Genomic DNA, 7541 nt, shown 5'->3' on the forward strand with positions numbered 1-7541 from the left:
CTGAGCCTGCACATCTGGAGCCTGTGCTCCGCAATGGGAGAGGCCACAGCAGTGAGAGGCCGCGTACCGCAAAAAAAAAAAAAAGATCCAGGGAAGCCCAGGTACCACTGAGTGGTCGTTTCATGGGGAGGACCATGCACGGGCAGTATCTGCTGTTTCTGATTAACAGGAGCCATTAATCTGAAGCTGGTTTGGTCTGTGCACACGTAGTGATGTGAAGACCCTGCCTTCTGCATTGAAAATACAGCTTTAGACTTCCCTGGTGGTGCAGCGGTTAAGAATCCGCCCGCCAATGCAGGGGACACAGGTCGAGCCCTGGTCCAGGAAGATCCCACGTGCCGCGGAGCAACTAAGCCCGTGCGCCACAACTATTGAGCCTACGCTCTAGAGCCCACGAGCCACAACTACTGAAGCCTGCACGCCTAGAGCCCGTGCTCCACAAGAGAAGCCACCGCAATGAGAAGCCTGCGCACCACAACGGAGAGTAGCCCCCGCTCCCCACAACTAGAGAAAGCCCGCGCACAGCAACAAAGACCCAACGCAGCCAAAAATAAATAAGTAAATAAATAAATAAATTTATTAAAAAAACAAACAAACATAGCTTTGTAAAATATACAATAGGTCCCCCAAATGGTCACTTTTCTGCCACTCATGATTGTCTGGGCTTTTCCCTTTGGCTTGTACCATAACTGCTGAGAATTGTGGTCAAAACACACCCTGTCACAACTGTGGGTGTCTGCTGACTGCTTACTTCAGCTTTCTTGATGTCATAACAAAGCTGTCCAATGTATTTCTTAATGGGGTGAAGTCTGCTGTCTCTTCTGTTTTGAAATCCATGTGTGGCAAGGCTCTGACTCATTTCCCTTAGCCTGTGGAGTTCTACTGCTTCCTGGATCACAAACCCTGTGGGCACCGTAATTCATAACAGGGGTGAAAACTACGATTCCGCAAGGCCGTGAGTTCAAATTCCGACTCTCCCACTATTGGCGGGGGAGCTGTATGGACAACTAGGTGACATTTCTGGGCTTTGAGGGTTCATAGAAAAGGAGATGTGTAAATACAAAATGTGGTTAACCCTAATTCAGACCTTTGAGGAGAGGACCAGTAGATTTCTCTCAGTTTGTAAGAGACTTGATTGTTTTGCTGGACGACCCTGACGCCAACTAGCTTTTGTTCAATCATTCAAGACATATGCACTGCCAGAAACTGTTCTAGGCTCCTAAAAAAAAGGCAGAGGAAAGTTGGGTATTATGGACCCTGCCTCTTTATTTTTTTGGAAGACTTTATTTGTTTAGAACAAATAAAGGTTTACAAAAAAATTGAGAGGAAGTTACAGAGATTTCCCATATATCCCCTTCCCTTCAACATGCATAGCTTCCCCTATTGTCAACATTACTCACCAGAATAGTACATTTTTTTTTACCAAGGATGAACCTACACTGACACATCATAATCACCCAAAGTCCATAGTTTACCTTAGGGTTCACTATTGGTGTTGTATATTCTATGGTTTGGTCAAATGTATAATGACATGTACTCATCACTACAGTATCATACAGAGTATTTTCACTGCCCTAAAATTCCTCTGTGCTCTCTGCCTGTTCATTCCCTCACTCACCCTCCCAACACCTGGTCTTTTTATTATCTCCATAGTTTTACCTTTTCCAGAATATCAAAAAGTTGGAACCATACAGTATGGAGCCTTTTCAAGTTGGCTTCTTTCACTTAATAATATGCATTTAAGATCCCTCCATGTCTTATCATGGCTCGATAGCTCATTCTTTTTTAATCTGAATAATATTCCATTGTCTGGATGGACCACAGTTTATTCATTCACCTACTGAAGGATATTTTGGTTGCTTCCAAGTTCGGGCAATTATGAATAAAGCTGCTATAAACATCATGTGCAGGTTTTTATGTGAACATGTTTTCAACCCATTGGATAAATACCAAGGAGCTCATTGCTGGATCATATGGTAAAAGTGCGTTAATTTTGGAAGGAACTGACAAACTATCTTCCAAAATGGCTGTACCATTTTGCATTCCCATCAGCAATGAATGAGAGTTCCTGTTGCTCCACATCCTCCCCAGCATTTGGCATTGTCAGTGTTCAGGATTTTGGCCATTCTGATAGGTATGTCGTAGTATCTTCGTGTTGTTTTAATTTGCACTTCCCTGATGACATATGATGTGGAGCTTTTTGTATGCTTCCTTGCCATCTGTATATCTTTGGTGAGGTATCTGTTAAGGTCTTTAGCCCAGTTTTTTAAATCAGTTTTTTTGTTTTCTTATTGTTGAGTTTTAAGTGTTCTTTGTATATTTTGGATAATAGTCCTTTATCAGATGTATCTTTTGCAAATATTTTCTCCCCATCTGTGGTTTGTCTTTTGATATTGTCTTTTGCAGAGCCGAAGTTTTCAATTTTATCTGGACTCTGCCTTTTCATGAAGCTTACCAAGATGTGTGCTTGGGAAATAGCATTTACTGTCTTTGGACTATTCTTTTTTTTTTTCTTCCAGTTTTATTGAGACATAATTGACATATGGCATTGTATAAGTTTAAAGTGTACAGCATAGTGATTTTTTTTAAACTTACCATTTAAATTATTTTACCATTTTTGTGTGCACAGTTCAGTGCCATTAAGAACATTAACATCGGGGACTTCTCTGGTGATCCAGTGGGTAAGACTCCGTGCTCCCAGTGCAGGGGGCCTGGGTTCGATCACTGGTCGAGGAACTAGATCCCGCCTGCATGCCGCAACTAGGAGTCCACAGGCTGCAGCTAAGAAGCCCACATGCTGCAACTAAGAAAGATCCCGCATGCTGCGGCAAGGATCGCATGTGCTGCAGCTAAGACGGGGTGCAGCCTAAATAAATAAATAAATAACAAATATTAAAAAAAAAAAAGAACCTTAACATTGTTGTGCAATCATTACCACCATCATCTCCAGAACTTTTTCATCTTCCTAAACTGATACTCTACCCATTAAACACTAACTCCCCATTCTCCACTGCCCCCAGCTCCTGGTAACCAGTATTCTACTTTCTGTCTCTATGAATTTGACTGCTAGAGACCTCACATAAGTAGAATCATACAGTATTTGTCCTTTGTGCCTGGCTTATTTCACTTAGCGTAATGTATTCAGACTTCATCTGTGTTTTCGCATACAACATAATGATGTGACTTACATATAACCTTGAACCATTCTTTTTCACTTAATTAATAACAGCGAACACTTAGGGAGTGCTTACTGCATGCCAGTTTCCGTGCTAAACCCTTGCTTTGCACTCCTTTTAAAAAAAGCTATTTCAGGCTTCCCTGGTGGCGCAGTGGTTGAGAGTCCGCCTGCCGATGCAGGGGACGCGGGTTCGTGCCCCGGTGTGGGGGGAATCTCACATGCCGCGGAGCGGCTGGGCCCGTGAGCCATGGCCGCTGGGCCTGCGTGTCCGGAGCCTGTGCTCCACGGTGGGAGAGGCCACAACAGTGAGAGGCCCGCGTACCGCAAAAAAAAAAAAAAAAAAAAAGCTATTTCATTTTATCACAATTCTCACTCCCCTTTTCCCTTTAAGCAACCATCCTAACATGTTTTGTGTATGTCCTTGTTTGTGTTTGTGGAATCTTCAGTTGTTGTTTCTATGCATGCATTTTAATTTACATTTATGTCAGATATGCTTATGTAAATTAGCGTGGGTGCACTTTTTCTTCCAGCATATGTTAGTATGATCCATCTGTGTTGCTAGCTGTGCATCTCCCCTCTTCTCATGGCTATAAATGGCTCACAGAGTGCAGCCACTGTGTTTCACCTCTCCACCACCCCACAGAAGGGCTGCGAATTGCGCCCAGTGCCCTGCCCCCACCAGCAACCCTCTGCTACGATAAGCATCCTCATGTACGTGTCCTTAGGCCCCTGTGTGAGACACTTCAGGATATATCTATCTATCTATCTATCTATATATATATATTCCCAGGAGTGGATTATTGGTTATGTGGTATACATACAGGTGGTCAGGCTAAGGAAGGTGGATTGCCTGTAGAATGGCTACACCACCTACCTACAGTAATGTAGGGAGCTTACAGCCCCACATCCTAACCCACTTGACATTACTCAGCTTTTTAATTTTTGCCAAATAGGTGGCAAGTAATATCTCATTGGTCTAATTTGCATTTACCTTATAACTAAAGAACATCTCTCCATATATGTGTTTAGTCCTTTTGGTTTCCTCTTCTCAAAATGACCTGTTCCTAGTCTTGGCCCATTTTTCCACTGGGCTCTTCTCTCTTTCTTGTTGATGTGCAGGACGTCCTGTCTATTCCAGATACTAGTCACTTTTTGGCTTGATATTGCAGTATCTTTGCCCAATCTGTTATCTGGTCATTATCTTTGACCACTGTGCCCTTTATTTTACAGAAATCCTGTGTTTGGAGGGATCACATTAACCTTGAGTCTTACGATTGTGCTTTTCGACTTTTTTTAAAGAAGTCCTTCTTTGCCTCTAGTCCGTAAAGACACTACTTACAGTTCTTCTATTACCGGCAGAGTTTGTATTTCACAGGTAGGGCTGCAGTTCATCTGCACAGTAGCTCTGTAAATGACGTTTATCAGGGATCCACTTGTGTTTGTTTTTGCTTACCCTACTCACTGGATCTTTATAACAGCTCTCTGAGGTAGGGTAAGAAACTGAGGGCAAGGAAGGTTAAAATGCTAGCAAGTGGCAAAATCCAAATCTGATTTTGTTTCTTCAAATGTCAAGTAGCTGGACCGTATTACAGAGTTCCAGGGCAGGGGAGCAATGAAGCCTGGGACCCAGAACACAATTCACCTAGAATAGGCATTATTCATTACTTGGTGGATGGATGAGGCCCTCAGTTTGGTCTCTTGGACTTAGTTCAATCAGAAATGCCAAGAAACCCCCAGGAAGGGGCACACTCAAACCCCCAGCTTCAGTAGGAAGCCCCTTCCCATCTCTCTGACCCCTTCACCACGTAGGCCACACATGCAGCCTACTCCAAAGTAGCTTCTCCTCCCTCAACTTAGGGTCTCCTTCTAATTCCTGTCCTCATATTTTGTGCTTATGAACTCTAAGAAATCTAAGAAACTCTAAGATTTAGAGAGTATTTTCCAAGTGCCAGGCACTGTTCTACGCACTTAACGTGTACACACTCATTTACTATTCATAACAACCCTGTGAGGTGGGTATTATCATTGTACCCACTTTGCAGATCATAAAATCAAGGCCACAGTTCTCACTTTTAGTAAGTAGCAGAGCGGGGATATAAACCCAAGCCACTGAGCATGGAGCCTGCACTCCCAACCACTGCATCATCCTGTCTCTTGTAGGGTACATTACCATCCTATCCAGATGAATTACAACTCCAGAAACTATAAAATACAGGTATCTGAATAAGGCTGTGAGTTTTATTTCAAGCATCTTTGTAACAGACGCTGCCATTTGACAATCCAGCATCCAGAATCGCCTGGATGAAGACTTGCAGTCATCGCGGTGGCCTGGTTACCTCACATCCCTGCTGGAGCCAAAGACCTCAAACATCTTGCTCTGCAAGAAAGCCCACCTGATTCATTAGGGCTTGCTGTGCAGCACAACTTTTTTATTAAGTGAGTATCCCGCTAATTGTAGAGCTGCAGTTCCCAGCCCAGCCACACAGCATGGCTCTTGTCACTGTTTTTGGCAGAATCTCTTAGTCCCCTTTGTGTAACAGAATCAGGGGGGCGGCAGTATGACCACTTCCCAGCCTGTGCTGGCTCTGTCCTGGGCTTTGGTCTCCTCTCCCATGACCCATTGTTCTCAGATCCTTTGCTTTCTGCACTATCATCTTGTTTTTAGCCCATCTTGGTTCTGTTCATCATCATCACGTTTTCTTCCATCCTTCGCTCTTGCCTCCAGCTTTTATCTCTTCTCTCTACCTCTTTCTGTCTCATGTTCAAAAAGACATCTTATCTACCTGTCCTTTCTTTGCCCTTCTTTTTTGTCTAACCCTTTCATCCTAAACCCACCTTGGAGCTGGTTTTGTGCAGTCGCTTCTCCTTCCCTCCCTGCTGAGCCCCCCATCCTCCGGGCAAGCTCAGCCACTCCGAGGGCAGCCCCCCCGACTGTGCGACAGTGGCTCTAAATTGTCCTTTGGTCAGATTTGAATGTAAGCAACGAGATAGATCTGGCTTCTCCTTGCTGTCGTTCTGATTTATTTCTCTTCTGCAGGGAAGGAGACTGGGCATGCATCCTTGTTGGTATTACTTTCATTTCCTGGGAACAGTCTCCTTTACTCAGCTTTTCCAGGTAACCCTGTCACTTCAGCCCCTCCTGTCTGACCTCTAATTCGTTCCCCACCGTCCCCGACTATGTCTTTGAGCACATTTAAGTGTAAGACTGTCCCACCTTATCAGACAAGTCCTCCTCATCCTGTTTGTCCAGGGCACCTGCTCTTGCCAAGCGTTCTGGAACACCTGAGGTCCTGCATTGCCCCAACAGCCGTACCCGTGAAGGTCCTTCAGGGGCACTGATATGCTATTAAAGGCACACGTGGGTTAGACATGGGCTTATTCTAATGTACACAGATTATCTCCCAACACAAAACCCGACCTCTGCCAACAGCTAACGCCAGCCAGTCCTGACCCCCTCACAAATGTGAACACCTTTTGCTGTCAGTACTTTCGTCCCTTTGCTCATTCTGTCCTTTTTCCCCTCAGCTCTCCCACTTCATCCCCATGGCTGAGACTGCCTCTAGGCCTTTCCCAGCACAAGTCCTGAGGGTCTTCCAGGACCCGACTTGAGTCCCACCTCCCCTGAAGAGCCCTCCCTGCTCTCTGTTGTCTGAGTCCCCATGGTTGTGCCAGCAACATAAGGGCACTCACATCCTTACCGATACTACCTGGTATTGTTAGGACATTTTTTATTTGTCTCTCTAGTAAGATTCTTTGCGCCTTCGAGGCAAAGGATCACATTTTCGGTGTTTAGAGTCCAGATGGGCAGATGGGGAATGATTTTGGATCCTTAACAAGTATCTGAATGAACAGATGTGGAATCTCGGACCCCTCCCTCCTGCTATAGTCACAGGCCGCCTTGGTCTACGGCCGTGTCCAGTTATATGTTATAGATTCCCCCACTAGACTGTAAGCTCCTAAGGTGATTGGAGCAGGGTGTCTCCAAAAGGACCTCATCCCATCCCCCCCCAGAGCTCAGCACCACTGCAGACTGAGCATTCACCGAAAGTTGTCAAATTGGCATGGAGGTCAGAAGACACAGCTCTCTGCCCAGTGACCTCTAGGGCTGCAGGAGAAAAAGGAAGTTAGGGGGACAGAGGAGGGATCAGAAGCACTTGGGTGTCCATCTGCTGGAAAATCAATCTTTTCATTTGCAAGACCCAGAAGAGAAGGCCTAGGCAGTTAAAGCCCAGATCAGGAGTATCTTGTACCTTGGCACCGGGAGCCCGGGAGGAATTGGGTACTTGAGGCCATGAGAGTGTTGATGTTGACCACTCAGGTCAGGGCTCTTGGTTCCATGAGCCTTTGGCCTCCTTGCTTTCCT

This window comes from Lipotes vexillifer, unplaced genomic scaffold (genome assembly GCF_000442215.2).
Source record: "Lipotes vexillifer unplaced genomic scaffold, Lipotes_vexillifer_v1.1 scaffold1129, whole genome shotgun sequence".
Classification (NCBI taxonomy): Eukaryota; Metazoa; Chordata; class Mammalia; order Artiodactyla; family Lipotidae; genus Lipotes; species Lipotes vexillifer.